Genomic DNA, 20,023 nt, shown 5'->3' with positions numbered 1-20,023 from the left:
AGGCTCATACTGTAACACCCCTTTACAGCTGACCCAGGACCAGCCAATAAGGATGTTGTGCTGATTAGCATGTATAACCGCATCAGTAAATTAGTCAATACAGCAGGTTACAGAGCAGCTTGTGATGGAGGTGGTTCGGGGAACCTTGTGGTGGCTCCCTAAGCTCAGTAGGTAAACAGTCATGTTGCACACAGGAGACCTGTGGTTTAACAGGCACATTTTTGGTGCCTATGTGAACAGAGTCAAATATAGAGAAAGTTGGAGGGGTCAAGTCAGAAAGAGGATATGAACCACTTGACAGGGTCTGGAAAGGGGACAGTAAAATGGAGGCTTTAGCAGACGGACGGATGGACTCACCGATTCTGGCCGCTCAACACGAACGCTCCCATTCCAAATGGACAAACTCTTCGCTGCCCCTTAGTGGCTTTGCTCTGTTATTATAACATCAGGCCGAGACAAGGAGCCAGTCAGATTCAGAACACTAGAACGATGAATAATAGTTTAATAGCAAAGGTAACAGACAGGTGAGATGTAAAAAATACCTTGTTTTATTATTTAGCCAATGGAAATGTGAAGAAACCGTAGATGAGCAGTAGAGTTACAAGCGTACATCACACACACACAACTTATGATGCGCCACATGGTCATTACAGTTTTACTGTAGTACTTTGTCACACAGTATAATCATTTTACTACAAAGTTTCTATTGCAGCCACAATCTGCAAAGATGAAAAATCCTCTACACCATGGAATTTCTATTCCGGTTATTCAAAAAAAAAAGAAGAGGTGAAATCTAAAATGAACAATTAACAAACATGAATGTTGGAGCAAAGATTATTACTATTTATTTTTTTTAATAGGAGATTGGTCGGTACTCAAATCCCCTTGGTATTTTTATTGATTCATAGACAGTACAGCTGGACAGTAGAGCCAGATAAAAGGGACATGGACAGGAGAGGTGGAGACAGGGCTCCAACCCCCGTCACCAAGGGGGTAATTATGGTCCCGAGTTGAGAGGACTACCCATTGACCAGACTCCAGCCCAAGCAAACAAATCCTAGTCAATTTCATCTCAGACAAACTGAAGTCTCAATGCGTCATAAAATGAATGAAAAGTAAATATTGAATTGATGTCCATAAATGGACAATCCACTCGAGGTGGTTCTCTCTGCTTATGCCCCATGTCTAGACACAAAATAGTGAGCAAGTTTCAGTGCATAACCCTTCAAACCCCCATGCACCATGCACATAGACTAGGGGGCGACATTTTCCTCACGCAAAAAAAAAGGTGCAGCTCTGTGCAAAGAATACCATAAAACTCAATCTGTATGATAAAAAAACTCATTATAAAGCATGATTTAATTTGAACTTTTCAACAAGTAGTGTTATAAGAAGGCAAGAATTTAGCCAGGGTTCAGTCAACTGAGCAATGCATGCGATGCAATTGAGAGTTGAAGGTTTTGGAATTCACATTGGATCATTTGCCTTCACATCTATTTGAAATCTTATGGTTCTTTTGCTCACTGCTCAATGCCATTTGCTCGTGCAAAATGTCACCCTTGCACTGATTGTCCCTGGTCCCCCTCCCTACAACACACAATTACTGTTCGTTCAGCCAATAAAGAGAGACTGTGGGAAGATTTTGTTGTGATGGAAAAAGTCATCTTGATTATCACCTGCAGAGGTGACTCTGCGGTGTATATGCCTGTGTGTGTTTCTTTAAATGTCTCGGTGTGTGAGAGAGATGGAGAGAGATTAGGTGCTTGGATGTGTATGATAGTTTCCAGAGCAGCAGGCAGGAGACCAGGGGTAAAGCAGGGATACCTTTTACACCTCAAATGCTGGGAACTTTGATTTCAGGGGCTGGAGGAGGTCTGCCAGGAAGTAGATGGTTCCAGCCATGCCTGTGGACAGGAAGTGACACATTCATTTCACGTCTAAAACAGTTATTGGGTCGTATTCGTACATTTTAGCAAAACATTTGCAAAGGAAAATGAAAACATATGATCAGGTCGTCCCTCCTCGTTTATCAGTTTTCTACCATTTGATATCTAATGAACACAACCATGTTCAAGCTTTCCACTATTCATTGACCAATAGAAATGTGTCAAATTATTGAGCAAATCTGTGATCTAGGCTAAACATTCCCAATTGAAACACTTGATATTGTGTGTGTTAAGACGGCTTCACATTACCTTCAAATAATGAGAACGGAGTGTCCGGTGTCCTGCAGCCATGTTTGCCGTAGTTCATGCACCAGTCTGCAAACTACACAAAACACAAGACCACAGCTTTTACAATACAACAGTCAAACTTCATGAGTATCAGACCATTGACAAATACTGTCCTAAGACAAATACATCTTTAGCAGCCCATTCTTACTGTGTGCCTTACAGTGCCACTTGAGATTCCACTAGGATTAAATGGCCCACTTGTGTGACCACAAAGCCCTTCTAGTCCGTTCCAATACAGTACATTGGATTAAATGGAAGAGCTTAAACTACACATGGGACCCCCCACCCACCCTCACTGTCTGTTGATGCAAAGACACGCGCTAATAGCAACACGCTGTCAATAGCAACACGCTGTCAATAGCAACACGCTGTCAATAGCAACACGCTGTCAATAGCAACACGCTGTCAATAGCAACACGCTGTCAATAGCAACACGCTGTCAATAGCAACACGCTGTCAATAGCAACACGCTGTCAATAGCAACACGCTGTCAATAGCAACACGCTGTCAATAGCAACACGCTGTCAATAGCAACACGCTCACAGCCACTTAGCGGTTGTCAATAAACATACAACGGTTCACTTCTCAAGCGTCTCAGGTTCTCTGAATAATGTTTCATTTAAGTTTGGGTCGCTGCCAGCAGGATTATTGAGTGTAGTTCAGAGTATTGCTAAAGTGACCTTCAGTCTTATATGGAAACTCTGGATTCTGAGAAGTTTTTTGTAACAGCTACCGAGACAAGCTGCTAGTGGGTGATAAACCTTGTAGAGACCCCGTCAAATGTCTATTTGTTGAAACATCAAACCATCAGAGGCTGGTAGAGGGGAGGACCTACAGTTGAGCCAGGAGTTATTCCTGATTTAAAAATAAGAAAAAGTTTTGATCATGTGACCGGACGAGGGGAAACTCTAGGCTCCACACCCTCATCAATTGATGAGAGCTTGTTTGTGGTAACAGGCGAGGACATTGTCAGGAGATGTCCCCGTGAGGTCAGTAAGTTCAGGCTGTTTGTGGTAACAGGCGAGGACATTGTCAGGAGATGTCCCCGTCAGGTCAGTAAGTTCAGGCTGTTTGTGGTAACAGGCGAGGACATTGTCTCACCATGCCTCTCACCAGGCCCTGTAGAGGTGCTTGGGGTCATGGGTGAGCTTGTAGAGGGCCAGGAAGGCGTAGGCGTTACCCGCGGCGCCGTGGCACAGGCCGTAGCCCTTCTTCAGCAGGCCCCTGTGCCACACCACCTCCCCACACTGTAGAGCCTCTTCCAGGTACTGGCCCACTCCAAACACCTGCAGGGGGAAAACAGGGCAAGGGCATGTTCAGTAAGGCGAAATGTTTTTAAATGTTTCAAACAGGAAAGTAACATGTCTTTCTTTAGGAGACGTTGAGACAGTACTGTAAAAACTCTTGTCTATTTCTAACCCAAAAGGATTGATTGGCAGACAACTAATGCCCTCCATGTTAAATGTGTGACACATGAAACACATTAGAATAAAAGCAAAGTGATAATGTTTTAAGGGACATTATCCTAGTCTATTGCAGCTATACCTTTTGGTTGGTTGCTAATACAGCAAATAAACAACTTCACCACCATTACTTTCCAAGAGACCTCCGGCCTCGATGATGTTATTCTGCCAATTACATCTGAGATTGCATGTACCATAGTAATTATCCATATCACATATTCTATCCATAACATAGTACTGGGGTGTGTTGAGTAGAGGCACACCGTATCAAAACATTTTGTAACGGGGAAAAAAGCAAACACCTGCGTTTTTATTGGATGAGTTCAAATAGAAAAGAGCACCTCCCAGTTCCACTAAAAGGTTTACCCTCTACTGAACAGGGCCCAGGTTTCCAGTACCTTGTAGGCCTGCAGCAGCATGTAGATAATGCCTGGGGCTCCATGACACCAGTGCACCAGCAGGTCCCTGTTGTCCCCTATGCAGGGCGGGTAGTTCCCAGTGGGAAAGCGGAGTCGACAGACGTGGTCCACGCTGGGCCTCACCAGTCTGTGGACCCTCTCATCCCCCGCCACATAGCCTGGCTGCAGGGCACAGAACAGGGAAGACATTTTTCATGGCTCACACTTCATAGTAGGTTGATGAAAATGTTGGGGTCATTTCCATTTGGTGGTTTGTTATCAATGAGAAAAAGCAAGTTTACTCCCGGAATTGATCCCAACCCTGGTTGCTGATTCGTCTGTTTAAGGTCCCATAATAGTGTTTCCAAACCTGGTCTTCAGAGTCTCCCAGTAATTTCACATTCCAGCATCAGCGTATGATTCAACTAGTCAACTACTTGGTGGAGTAGGACTTAACATACAGTGGCAAGACAAAGTGAACTCTTTGGAATTAAGTATAGACAAACAGTCTGCTTAAACTAATAACACACAAATTATTGTATTTTTCTTGGCTATATTGAATAGATAATTTAAACAATCACAGTGTAGGTTGGAAAAAGTATGTGAACCCTCAGGCTAATGACTTCTCCAAAAGCTAATTGGAGTCAGGAGTCAGCTAACCTGGAGTCCAATCAATGAGACGAGATTGGAGATGTTGATTAGAGCTGCCCTGACCCATAAAAAACACCCACAAAATGAGTTTCCTATTCACAAGAAGCATAGCCTGATGTGAACCATGCCTTGAGCAGAATGGAAGACCTAAGATTAAGAATTGTTGACTTGCATAAAAGCCTTGATGTTCATCAGTTCACAGTAAGACAAATTGTCTATAAGTGGAGAAAGTTCAGCACCGTTGCTACTCTCCCTAGGAGTGGCCGTCCTGCAAAGATGACAGCAAGAGCACAGCGCAGAATGTTCAATGAGGTTAAGAAGAATCCTAGAGTGTCAGCTTAAGACTTACAGAAATTTCTCAGGTTGAGAGCTTCAAGTTCCTTGGTGTCCACAGCAACAAACTAGAATGGTCCAAACACACCAAGACAGTTGTGAAGAGGGAACGACGAAGCCTATTCCCCCTCAGGAGACTAAAATGATTTGTCATGGGTACCGAGATCCTCAAAAAGGTTCTACAGTTGCACCATCGAGAGCATCCTGACTGGTTGCATCGCTGTCAAAAAGGCTTCTCAACAGTTTTTACCCCCAAGCCATAAGACTCCTGAACAGGTAACCAAATGGCTTCCCGGACTATTTGCACTGTGTGTCCCCCCCCCCCAAACCCCTCTTACGCTCCTGCTACTCTCCGTTTATCTTATATGCATAGTCACTTTAACTTCTTCGAGATAGGGGGCACTCTTAATTTTTGGATAAAAAACATTCCCGTTTTAAACAAGATATTTTGTCATGAAAGGATGCTCGACTATGCATGTAATTGACAGCTTTGGAAAGAAAAAACTCGGACGTTTCCAAAACTGCAAAGATATTATCTGTGAGTGCCACAGAACTAATGCTACAGGCGAAACCAAGATTAAATTTCATACAGGAAATGCCCCTGTATATGGCTGTGAATGCGCCAGGAATGAGCCTGCCCTTTTTGTCGTTTCCCCAAGGTGTCTGCAGCATTGTGACGTATTTGTAGGCATATCATTGGAAGATTGACCATAGACTACATTTACCAGGTGTCCGCCCGGTGTCCTGCGTCAAAATTATTGCGTAATCTCTAGGTCCATGCGCGTTCCATTTCTTCAGGAGAAACTAAACTGCCACGAATGATTTATCATCGATAGATATGTGAAAAACACCTTGAGGATTGATTCTAAACAACGTTTGCCATGTTTCTGTCAATATTATGGAGTTAATTTGGAAAAAAGTTTGTTGTAATGACTTAATTTTCAGGTTTTTTCTTACCCAAACGTGATGAAGAAAACAGAGCGATTTGTATACACAAATAATATTTTTGTAAAAACGGAACATTTGCTATCTAACTGAGAGTCTCCTCATTGAAAACATCTGAAGTTCTTCAAAGGTAAATTATTTTATTTGAATGCTTTTCTTGTTGTGAAAATGTTGCATGCTGAATGCCAGGCTTAATGCTATGCTAGGCTATCAACAAATATATTAAAATATAATTGCAATACTGTTACACAAATGCTTGTTTAGCTATGGTTCAAAAGCATATTTTGAAAATCTGAGATGACAGTGTTGTTAACAAAATGCTAAGCTTGAGAGCAAATATATTTATTTCATTTGCGATTTTCATGAATAGTTAACGTTGCGTTATGGTAATGAGCTTGAGGCTGTATTCACGATCCCGGATCCGGGATGGCTAGAATCAAGAGGTTAACTATACATTCATGTACACAATACCTCCAATTTGGGGTGAGCTTTCCACCAACCAGTGCTCCCACACATTGGCTAATGTGGCTATCTGCATTGTGTCCCACCCACCACCCAGCAACCCCCTCTTTTACGCTACTGCTACTCTCTGTTCATCATATATGCATAGTCACTTTAACCATATCTACATGTACATACTACCTCAATCAGCCTGACTAACCGGTGTCTGTATGTAGCCTCTACTGTTATAGCCTCACTACTTTTATAGCCTTTTTACTGTTGTTTTTATTTATTTACTTACCTATTGTTCACCTAATACCTTTTTTGCACTATTGGTTAGAGCCCGTAAGTAAGCATTTCACTGTAACGTCTACACCTGTTGTATTCGGCATTTCACCGTAACGTCTACACCTGTTGTATTCGGCATTTCACTGTAACGTCTACACCTGTTGTATTCAGCATGTCACTGTAAGGTCTGCACCTGTTGTATTCAGCATGTCACTGTAAGGTCTACACCGGTTGTATTTGGCAGCTCCGACATACTTTGATTTGAACATGCTAACATCTCTGTTGACGAGTCTAAACATTGAACAAGAAAGGTGTTCATGGGAGGACTCCACGGAAGAAGCCACTGCTGTCAAAAAAAAACAAGTTTGAAGTTTGCAAAAGAGCATCTGGATGTTCCACAGCGCTACTGACAAAATATTCTCTGACAGATGAAACTACAGTTGTGTTGTTTGGAAGGAACACACAAACACTATGTATGGAAAAAAGGCACAGCACAGCACACCAACATCAAAACCTCATCCCAGCTGTAAAGTCTGGTGGAGGGAGCATCATGGTTTGGGGCTGCTTTGCTGCCTCAGGGCCTGGACAGCTTGCTATCATTGTCCCGACGGAAAAATGTCGACATTTTGCAGGATAATGTACAGTTATCTGTCCACTGAAATTAAAGTTCAACAGAAGTTGGGTGATGCAACAACCCAAAAGACAGAAGTAAATCAACAACAGAATGGCTTCAACAGACGAAAATAGGCCTTCTGGAGTGGCCCAGTTAGAGTCCTGACCTCAACCTGATTGAGATGCTGTGGCATGACCTCAAGAGCAGTTCACACCAGACATCCCAAGAATATTGCTGAACTGAAACAGTTTTGTAAAGAGGAATGGTCCAAAATTCATCCTGACTTATGCAGGTCTGATCTGCAACTACAGAAAACGTTTGGTTGAGGTTATTGCTGCAAAAGGATGGTCAACCAGTTATTAAATCCAAGAGTTCACATACTTTTCCCACCATGCACTGTGAATGTTTACACAGTGTGCTCAATAAAGACATGAAAATGTATAATTGTGTGTTATTAGTTTAAGTTTAAGTCTATTGTTGTGACCTAGATGAAGATCAGATAAAAAATAAATTGAACAATTTATGCAGAAATCCAGGTATTTCCAAAAGGTTCACATACTTTTCTTGCCACTGTATGAAGGCGTTTTCTTTTAGATTCAGAATCCTGCATAAATGGGAATTTCAACCAATCAGCTTTGCCTGCATGGGAATAAAGGGAAGATCGAACCAATCGGCTCTAGCTTTATTACCTGCATGAGGAAGTAGTAGATGCCTGCCAGGCCGTGGGCGGGGCCTACATACTGTTCTTGGTACCACTCGTACATCAGAGGGCTCTGGTCCTGACAGCGGAACCTCTGAGACTGGCCCTCCCGATATTAACACAGCCTCACAGATCTGTGGGAGAGAAGACCAGGGTCAAAACACACATCCCTGGATCTGTGGGAGAGAGACCAGGATCAAAACACACATCCCTGATATCAACACAGCCTCAGATCAGACGGAGAGACCAGGGTCAAAACACACATCCCTGATATCAACACAGCCTCAGATCAGAGGGAGAGAGACCAGGATCAAAACACACATCCCTGATATCAACACAGCCTCAGATCAGACAGAGAGAGACCAGGATCAAAACACACATCCCTGATATCAACACAGCCTCAGATCAGAGGGAGAGAGACCAGGATCAAAACACACATCCCTGATATCAACACAGCCTCAGATCAGACGGAGAGAGACCAGGATCAAAACACAAATCCCTGATATCAACACAGCCTCAATTGGCAACACATTCTCATTCTGCAGAAATATGGTAGGTCACAAAAGATTTGAACATCTGAACCAAGTGGACAGGCTGACATGCTGCTCAAACAGTGGGAGACGGACAGATGGGTGTGTTCATAACAATTCAACTGTTCTACCTTGTTAGCCAACAAATAGATCCATGTTGGCTAAACTTGAAATAGAAAGATTAGCTGGCTAGTCACCAGCACGTGGGATTGAGAATGGCTGATGAGACCTGTGTTAATTCTCTATAGCCTAATGACCGATGAGACCTGTGTTCATTCTCTATAGCCTAATGGCCGATGAGACCTGTGTTCATTCTCTATAGCCTAATGGCCGATGAGACCTGTGTTCATTCTCTATAGCCTAATGGGATGAGACCTGTGTTCATTCTCTATAGCCTAATGGCCGATGAGACCTGTGTTCATTCTCTATATCAAGACCTATGTTCATTCAGCCTAATGGCCGATGAGACCTGTGTTCATTCTCTATAGCCTCAATGGCCGATGAGACCTGTGTTCATTCTCTATAGCCTAATGGCCGATGAGACCTGTGTTCATTCTCTATAGCCTAATGGCCGATGAGACCTGTGTTCATTCTCTATAGCCTAATGGCCGATGAGACCTGTGTTCATTCTCTATAGCCTAATGGCCGATGAGACCGTGTTCATTCTCTATAGCCTAATGGCCGATGAGACCTGTGTTCATTCTCTATAGCCTAATGGCCGATGAGACCTGTGTTCATTCTCTATAGCCTAATGGCCGATGAGACCGGTGTTCATTCTCTATAGCCTAATGGAAGATGAGACCTGTGTTCATTCTCTATAGCCTAATGGCCGATGAGACCTGTGTTCATTCTCTATAGCCTAATGGCTGATGAGACCTGTGTTCATTCTCTATAGCCTAATGGCTGATGAGACCTGTGTTCATTCTCTATAGCCTGATGGCTGATGAGACCTGGTGTTCATTCTCTATAGCCTAATGGCTGATGAGACCTGTGTTCATTCTCTATAGCCCAATGGCTGATGAGACCTGTGTTCAATTCTCTATAGCCCAATGGCTGATGAGACCTGTGTTAATTCTCTATAGCCTGATGGCTGATGAGACCTGTGTTAATTCTCTATAGCCTGATGGCTGATGAGACCTGTGTTAATTCTCTATAGCCTCATGGCTGATGAGACCTGTGTTAATTCTCTATAGCCTGATGAGACCTGTGTTAATTCTCTATAGCCTGATGGCTGATGACCTGTGTTAATTCTCTATAGCCTGATGAGACCTGGCTGATGAGACCTGTGTTAATTCTCTATAGCCTGATGGCTGATGAGACCTGTGTTAATTCTCTATAGCCTGATGAGACCGGTGTTAATTCTCTATAGCCTAATGAGACCTGTGTTAATTCTCTATAGCCTGATGGCTGATGAGACCGGTGTTAATTCTCTATAGCCTGATGAGACCTGTGTTAATTCTCTATAGCCTAATGAGACCTGTGTTAATTCTCTATAGCCTGATGGCTGATGAGACCGGTGTTAATTCTCTATAGCCTGATGGCTGATGAGACCTGTGTTAATTCTCTATAGCCTGATGGCTGATGAGACCTGTGTTAATTCTCTATAGCCCAATGGCTGATGAGACCTGTGTTAATTCTCTATAGCCTGATGGCTGATGAGACCTGTGTTAATTCTCTATAGCCTGATGGCTGATGAGACCTGTGTTAATTCTCTATAGCCTGATGGCTGATGAGACCTGTGTTAATTCTCTATAGCCTGATGGCTGATGAGACTTGTGTTAATTCTCTATAGCCTGATGGCTGCTACAAGAAGTTTGTCATTATTAGTGAAGGAGCATTATGCTTCTAGTCACAGTTGTGACAAAAAGATGACATTTTCAAAGACTTGAAAGACAGATCAGTTAAACTAAAAACCAAGGTTAAACCATTTAGATAAAATAATGAAATGATTAGTGAGTGTTGTGGTCGTGGAAGGCTTACATTCAGCCTCCGTATAACATCACAAACCCTGAATTCATTACATTATTTCTGTTTGAAATGTGTAATTTACCTTTAATTGTACAACTCTTATTTAGAGAAAATATATAAAAAAATAGATATCATGAATTGCCCATAAGTTTAAGAAAGAAAATAAACTTGAGATATGGTTCAGGCCACATCGCCCTCCAATTCTACACATTTTGCCTTGGGCACGGAGAGTAGAGTGAGCCATTTATTACTCATTTCACGCAATTCTACACATTTTGCCTTGGGGACGGAGAGTAGAGTGAGCCATTTATTACTCATTTCCGCAATTCTACACATTTTGCCTTGGGGACGGAGAGTAGAGTGAGCCATTTATTACTCATTTCACCCAATTCTACACATTTTGCCTTGGGGACGGAGGTAGAGTGAGCCATTTATTACTAATTTCTGCAATTTACCCACATTTTGCCTTGGGGACGGAGAGTAATAAAATTTATTACTAATTTGCAATTCTACAATTTTGCCTTGGGGACGGAGAGTAGTGAGCCATTTATTACTAATTTCTGAGCAAGGGTGAGCCATCATAAAATATCCTTGGGGACGGAGAGTAGAGTGAGCCATTTATTGACTAATTTGAATTCTAAAATTTTGCCTTGGGGACGGAGAGTAGAGTGAGCCATTTATTAAATTTCTGATGCGATTCTACACATTTTGCCTTGGGGATCGGAGAGTAGAGTGAGCCATTTATTACTCATTTCATGACCGGTGACTCTACAATTTTGCCTTGGGGACGGAGGGACTGTGCAGTTTTAAAATGTTCTGCATTTACCCACATTTTGCCACGGTCTCACGCCTGATAATAAAATATCTGAGCGAGGTGACTCATAAAATATCTGAGCGAGGGTGACTCATAAAATATCTGAGTGAGGGTGACTCATAAAATATCTGAGCGAGGTGACTCATAAAATATCTGAGTGAGGGTGACTCATAAAATATCTGAGCGAGGGTGACTCATAAAATATCTGAGTGAGAGTGACTCATAAAATATCTGAGCGAGAGTGACTAATAAAATATCTGAGCCAGGGTGACTCATAAAATAGTTTGAGCGGCTAGATGACTATTATTCTAAAAATCTACATGGAGGTGACTCATAACAAGCCTATCCTATGAGCGGTTTTTATAGTAGTCCTACCTACTCATACAGTATACATGTTTTAGCGGAGGTGACTCATAAAATATCTGAGCAGAGTCCTGACTCATAAAATATCTTTATGAGTCCCACCTGACTCATAAAGTATCTGATAGAGTCCCACCTGACTCATAAAATATCTGAGCGAGTAGTGACTCATAAAAGTATCATGTTTTTACAGTAGAGTCCTGACTCATAAAATATACATGTTTTTAGCAGTCCTACCTACTCATAAGTATACATGTTTTTACAGTAGTGACTCATACAGTATACATGTTTTTACAGTAGTGACTCACTCAAATATACATGTTTTACAGAGTCCTACTCATAAAATATACATGTTTTTAGCAGTAGTCCCAGTGACTCATAAAATATCTGAGCAGTAGTGACTCATAAAATATACATGTTTTTACAGTAGTGACTCATAAAATATCTGTTTTTATAGTCCCACCTGACTCATAAAATATCTGTTTTTACAGTAGTGACTCATACAGTAAAATGTTTTTACAGTAGTCCATAAAATATCTGAGCGAGAGTGACTCATACATGTTTTTATAGTAGTCCTACTCATCAAATATACATGTTTTTACAGTAGTCCTCCTAAAATACAGTATACAGTGACTTTACAGTAGTCCTACCTACTCATACAGTGACTAGTCATAAAATATCTGGAGTCCCAGAGTGACTCATACAATATCTGTTTTTAGCGAGAGTCCCACTCACTAAAATATACATGTTTTTAGTAGTCCTCATAAAATATCTGTTTTTATAGTGACTCATAAAATATCTGAGCAGTATACATGACTCATAAAATATCTAGCATAGAGTATACATGACTCATAAAATATCTTTAGTAGTGACTCTACTAAAATATCTGAGCGAGTAGTGACTCATAAAAGTATCTGTTTTTAGCGAGAGTGACTCACTCAAATATCTGAGCGAGTAGTGACTCATAAAATATCTGTTTTTAGCGAGTAGTGACTCATAAAGTATCTGAGCGTAGTCCCACCTGACTCATAAAATATGTTTTTAGCAGTAGTCCCACTCACTCATAAGTATACATGTTTTAGCAGTAGTCCCACTCATAAAATATCATGTTTTTATAGTAGTCCTACCTGACTCATAAAGTATACATGTTTTTAGTAGTCCTACCTGACTCATAAAATATCTGAGTTTTAGGGTAGTCTCACCTACTCATACAGTATCATAAAATTTACAGTAGTCCCACTCTACTAAAAGTATACATGTTTTACAGTAGACCCACCTAAAAGTATACATGTTTTTAGTAGTCCTACCTACTCATACAGTATCTGTTTTTAGTGAGAGTCCCACCTCTCATACAGTATCTGTTTTTAGTGAGTAGTCCCACCTAATAAAATCAAATGTTTTTACAGTAGTCCCATCCTACAATGACTAGTTTAGCTAGCTGGCTAGATGAACGTATTATTCTAAAAACCTACCTATGGGCCAGTATACATGTGACTGCCAACAATTTCAGTATACATGTTTTTATAGTAGTCCTACCTACTCATACAGTATACATGTTTTTACAGTAGTCCTACCTACTCATACAGTATACATGTTTTTACAGTAGTCCTACCTACTCATACAGTATACATGTTTTTACAGTAGTCCTACCTACTCATACAGTATACATGTTTTTACAGTAGTCCCACCTACTCATACAGTATACATGTTTTTACAGTAGTCCCACCTACTCATACAGTATACATGTTTTTATAGTAGTCCTACCTACTCATACAGTATACATGTTTTTATAGTAGTCCTACCTACTCATACAGTATACATGTTTTTACAGTAGTCCTACCTACTCATACAGTATACATGTTTTTACAGTAGTCCTACCTACTCATACAGTATACATGTTTTTACAGTAGTCCTACCTACTCATACAGTATACATGTTTTTACAGTAGTCCTACCTACTCATACAGTATACATGTTTTTACAGTAGTCCTACCTACTCATACAGTATACATGTTTTTATAGTAGTCCTACCTACTCATACAGTATACATGTTTTTACAGTAGTCCTACCTACTCATACAGTATACATGTTTTTACAGTAGTCCTACCTACTCATACAGTATACATGTTTTTATAGTAGTCCTACCTACTCATACAGTATACATGTTTTTACAGTAGTCCTACCTACTCATACAGTATACATGTTTTTACAGTAGTCCCACCTACTCATACAGTATACATGTTTTTACAGTAGTCCCACCTACTCATACAGTATACATGTTTTTACAGTAGTCCCACCTACTCATACAGTATACATGTTTTTACAGTAGTCCCACCTACTCATACAGTATACATGTTTTTACAGTAGTCCTACCTACTCATACAGTATACATGTTTTTAAGTAGTCCTACAGACTCAAAGTATACATGTTTTACAGTAGTGAACCTTTCTAATAAACATATGTTTATTCTCCTAGCATACAGTATACATGTTTTTACAAATAAAAATACCTGCCTCTTACTCATACAGTTACATTTTTATAGTAGTCCCACCTACCATACAGTATACATGTTTTTACAGTATGTCCCACCTACTCATACAGTATACATGTTTTTACAGTAGTCCTACCTACTGGTAGAGTATACATGTTTTTACAGTAGTCCTACCTACTCATACAGTATTGTTTTTACAGGGGCCATTTAATAGGCTAAAGATTAAAAGTTATGATGAACCTTTCTACAAACATTGAGTTTATTCTGGTTACCGAGCACCCACAGCGACTGCCGTTTGACAAATAAAAATACCTGCGCTCTTACTCATGTTAAGCTCACATGTGGTCTGCCTGCCAGCTGTTGGCTGACCCACCGCGCACCGCGTCCTCACCCAAATAAAAATACCTGCGCCCTCACCCAATGGCGCCAGCTCACCCAACAGCGCATGGGATCACCAAGGCAACTCAACTATTGGTAGAGTTGAAAATGTGATGGAAACACATTGAACCTCAGATTGTTATCACCCATGAAAAGGGAAAAGTCACATTGTGTGCACTACGTCCTCACCCACCGCGCCCTCGTGCACCGCACCCACCGCGCACCGCGTCCTCACCCACCGCGCACCGCGTCCTCACCCACCGCGCACCGCGTCCTCACCCACCGTGCACTGCGTCCTCACCCACCGCGCACTGCGTCCTCACCCACCGCGCACTGCGTCCTCACCCACCGCGCACTGCGTCCTCACCCACCGCGCACTGCGTCCTCACCCACCGCGCACCGCGTCCTCACCCACCGCGCACTGCGTCCTCACCCACCGCGCACCGCGTCCTCACCCACCGCGCACCGCGTCCTCACCCACCGCGCACCGCGTCCTCACCCACCCACCGCGCACCACCCACCGCGCACCGCGTCCTCACCCACCGCGCACTGCGTCCTCACCCACCGCGCACCGAGTCCTCACCCACCGCGCACCGCGTCCTCACCCACCGCGCACTGCGTCCTCACCCACCGCACTCCCTCACCCACCGCGCACTGCGTCCTCACCCACCGCGCACTGCGTCCTCACCCACCGTGCACTGCGTCCTCACCCACCGTGCACTGCGTCCTCACCCACCGTGCACTGCGTCCTCACCCACTGATTTGTATCCACACCAAGTCTGCTTGGTGGAAACACCAATGGTGGGAAAATCTGCATATTTTCTTTTTGCATGAAAATCGGTCACCAATTTGATGGAAACCTAGCTAATGACTGACAAGAGAGGAACTGCTGATGCACAACCACATATCTAAATTGCATCTTGTGTATTCTAATATTATAACTCAACAGTATGTTGAGAAGGCGGTGTTCCTAAAAATAATGGTTTTAACATGGGGGCCTCCTGGCTTTGTCCTTCAGAGCACAGCTCCACCAGTGGATCTATTACCAGGCCAGCACAGTACTTGGCTCGACGAAGCTCCTTTCAGTCATTTAAAACGGTAACAAGTTCATGTCATTATAAAATTGTCCTACTTAGGTGATTGTTCACCTTTCTGATGACAATGCTTGTAGCTCGCTCAACCAACTCGGTTTCTATTGAACACGGTCAATGTAACAGTGCTTGTAGCTCGCTCAACCAACTCGGTTTCTATTGAACACGGTCAATGTAACAGTGCTTGTAGCTCGCTCAACCAACTCGGTTTCTATTGAACACGGTCAATGTAACAGTGCTTGTAGCTCACTCAACCAACTCGGTTTCTATTGAACACGGTCAATGTAACAGTGCTTGTAGCTCACTCAACCAACACGGTTTCTATTGAACACGGTCAATGTAACAGTGCTTGTAGCTCACTCAACCAACTCGGTTTCTATTGAACACGGTCAATGTAACAGTGCTTGTAGCTCACTCAACCAACTCGGTTTCTATTGAACACTGTCAATGTAACAGTGCTTGTAGCTCACTCAACCAACTCGGTTTCTATTGAACACGGTCAATGTAACAGTGCTTGTAGCTCACTCAACCAACTCGGTTTCTATTGAACACGGTCAATGTAACAGTGCTTGTCAAACACATTGAAAACATATCAATGTGTATGTGATGAACCTTAACCGTGAGCCTACGACTGACCTGTTGGATGTACTGGATGGGGATCTTGTCGTGGCCAAACTGCTGGTTGATGAAGGTCAGGGCGTAGAGGTAACCCATCCTGCCATAGAGCAGCTCATCAGGGAGACCGCTGGCCCCGGGCCCATTACCACCGACTGATGGAGCTGCAGCAGCCTGGAGGAAGGGGAACATTCCGGTTACTTCAGATCTCTTATGGCATCTTACTGATTAACTGTTTGGACTTCATTCCAAATCAACATCCAGCCTTTATCCCATAGGATCAGGTGGACCTGTTGCCATATTGGGACACCTACCAAATCCTCTCAGATCTACACAAGTGCGAGGAGTGACTGGCATGATATCCAGATACTGATCAAATGAGCGATTAGGTTGAATGAAATCTAGACACACAGAACACAAGTGTCTTAATTCTGGCTGGCCCATGTCCTGTACTGACCTGCTGAGGCATTCGTCTGACTCCTGTGCCCTCTGTACTCTGTGGTAGACCACTGCAGCCACGGCCAGGGGCCCGGCGTCACCGCACAGGAAGGTGACATCACGTCGCCGCGTCGGACACGTCAGGCTGTGGCCCACGTAGTCCAGAGCCTTCTGCAGGAATGAAGGCTCGCCAAACACACCGTGGAGGTGCAGGTAAAGCAGGGCGATGCCTGGGGAGTGAGAGGGGAGACGAGGGGACAGGGAAGAGGGCAGAGAGGAGGGAGGGATGGGGGAGACGAGGAGGGGAGGGGACAGGGAAGAGGGCAGAGGGAGGGGATGGGGGGAGACGAGGGGGGGAGGGGGACAGGGAAGAGGGCAGAGAGGGGGAGGGGATGGGGTAGACGAGGGAGGGGAGAGGGGACAGGGAAGAGGGCAGAGAGGAGGGAGGGAGGATGGGGGAGATGAGGGGAGGGGGAGAGGGGACAGGGAAGAGGGCAGAGAGGAGGGAGGGGATGCGTGGAGATGAGGGGGGACAGGTTTAGGAGAGAACCTAGGGTTCAGAGGTTTTGGAGGGAGGCCACCGGATGGTTTGCTGTTTGGGGAGGGGGTTTCAGGAAAGAGGGATGCGAGGAAGAGAAGGGCGGGGACAGAGTTTAGGAGACTTGTGATCTGAGGTGACAGAATGTAGTCGAAACCTAGAAAAAGCAAGATGATGGGTTCTTCTTCCTCACCTGCCCAGCCAGTGTAGCCAGTGCAGTCTCTAGGGTCAGCAGACTTGAGCCCATTCTCCATGTGCATCAACAGCTGACTGATGGCATTGCTCAACCGCCCTGCAAACTCTGCTGTGAGCTGTAGAAAACACCATGACAGAACATATGGATTTTATTGTATTAGATCTTTATCAGTAGTCCTGTCTTTGAAGTCCTTTGAATGTTGCATATTTCAGTTACTTGATGCATTTACCATAAAAAGGCTCATGACATGTAGGCTATGTATTGTAGAGCCAGGGTATGACCGTTTGCTTACCAGGCCTAGCTAGCTTTAACTTCAGCTAGCTAACGTTAGCTTCCTACCTTTCCTTGTGAATCAAATAGTTCTTGCACAGATGCAGGGTTCCCATCGTAGTCTGCGTATGGGTTCTTCCAAGCTCTCTGATCCATTTTCTTCCAACTCCCCTCCGCTCCCACTAAAACTCAAGTTTTTTGGTCAAACGAGAAGGAATCTGCGAGAGAGGTGGGATGGGGACACACGATGTTGAGACCACTCTCGGTCTGGCTCTCGCTACAGATATAATTACATTAATTTCAACAACTCCTTGGTAGAGGGTGCAACAAAAATATGCAATGTATCTCGCTATCTAACTAAATCAAATATAACAGTTAGAGACACTGCTTTGGAAGAGATTCGTGCAACACGCCCCCAAACATGCTAGCTATGCTAACTAGCGCTAGCATGCTAAGCTAGCTCAATATCATGTGCTCAGTCGCCATTGAAATTAGCATGTGTGATAGTGCAGCTAGCTATAGCTACAATATTAGCTAATATTTTGAAACACATGCCTTTGCGCTAAATACACAAAAAAATGCCGAATGTTAAAAGTCAGTCGATTAAAAGGACATACCACTGCAGACGGTTGATGTTTATAATGTTCTTGATCGCTTCACTGACAAACACGTTGAATGCACTTTACAACGTCAGTGTGGCCACCTGGTGTGAAGGAGTCCGCATTACAGGCCTTTTTTGGTTACTTCGAGCAGTGATGAGGACCGTGTGAGGTAATATGTTGATGTGCAGTAAATAACGAGTTAAACAATCAACTATCATATTTACTGACTATTCATTTATAAAACACTATGCATCTTCAACTGCCACCTTGTAAACCTGCCACTTTGTAATGCTGCCACCTGTGCATTGCAAATACGATATTACAATTATACTGTGTATTTTCTCGTGTGCCATAATGACAGTGAAAAGGCGTAAGCAATGCTATGGATTTTATGCACACAGGGATAGATTGAGCTTGTGGAAGGATATGCATCCAACTTTTAAAAGTATTGTTGCCTTTTCAACAAAGCATAAGATTTTGCTATGAAGCCCTACATGTCTGTTTGAATGATCAAAACCCATCCCAGTCTCTGAATTATGAGTTGTTCAATGAAAAGAGTCCATTTGATATTTTAAGTATAAATTGTGCACCAATACTACATTTTAAAAAGCCTGTTATATTAATATTTAAATCCCTTTAATATACAGTACCAGTATTTTTAATATACAATACCAGTATTTTCCCACACTACCAGCCAGGTGCTAATTGGGAGGGACAAAATTAATTTGCCAGCAGCATACCACCTGCATACCACTGCTGGCTTGCTTCTGAAGCTAAGCAGGGTTGGTCCTGGTCAGTCCCTGGATGGAAGACCAGATACTGCTGGAAGTGGTGTTGGAGGGCCAGTAGGTGGCACTCTTTCATATGGTCTAAAATATCCCAATGCCACAGGGCAGTGATTGGGGACACTGGACGTTAAACAGGTGTCCTGACTCTGAGGTCATTAAAGATCCCATGGCACTTGTAAGAGTAGGGTGTTAACCCGGTGCCCTGGCTAAATTCCCAAGCTGTCCCTCATACCATCATGGTCACCTAATCATCTCCTGCTTACAATTGGCTCATTCCTCTCCCCTGTAACTATTCCCCAGGTCCTTGCTGTAAATGAGAATGTGTTCTCAGTCAATTTACCTGGTAAAACAATAAATAGCTTTGTGTGTGTCTCCTTAATACATTCAGTCATTATGGCAAATATCATCTCTGCTCAGAGGGCCTTAGAGAGAGAAGCTAGTTCCACTTTGGACATCTTGGCATACAATGCATTTGTCATCTGGATGGGGTTGAACCTAGATTGGAACAGAGAGAAGCTCTGTAGAAGATGGCTCTTTCTCGAGGAGCTTGGCAAGGCTGGGTAAGACCTCCAATTCAGAGGAAGCAACATATCCTAAGGACCCCAGCTTCTGCAGCCATATTGAGGATGCTGGTGCCCCATCCGCCCAACCCACAGAACCAACAACTCCAATACTGGATGTAAGTGTGTGTGATGTTGTGTGTGTGTCTGACTCTCCCACCTTGAGATGTTAGTAAAATTCCTGAACTAAATGTTTTCATCATTCTGGATTGCTGCCGGTTTCTCCTATGTGGACAGCTGAAGAACCCTTTTGGAACCCTTTTCTCTAAGAGTGAACACAGGTCCATGGAAGCTCTTCCCTGATTAGAACCATAACATA

General features: G+C 43.2%; 1 pseudogene; it reads right to left on the bottom strand.

Annotated features, from left to right (window-relative positions):
* Positions 1 to 1,430: 1,430 nt before the first annotated feature.
* Positions 1,431 to 18,499, bottom strand: LOC124018694 (annotated as a pseudogene).
* Between the last annotated feature and the right edge of the window lie 1,524 nt (positions 18,500 to 20,023).

This window comes from Oncorhynchus gorbuscha, unplaced genomic scaffold (assembly GCF_021184085.1).
Source record: "Oncorhynchus gorbuscha isolate QuinsamMale2020 ecotype Even-year unplaced genomic scaffold, OgorEven_v1.0 Un_scaffold_563, whole genome shotgun sequence".
NCBI classification, from domain to species: Eukaryota; Metazoa; Chordata; class Actinopteri; order Salmoniformes; family Salmonidae; genus Oncorhynchus; species Oncorhynchus gorbuscha.
This window is presented reverse-complemented; position numbering and strand designations above follow the sequence as displayed.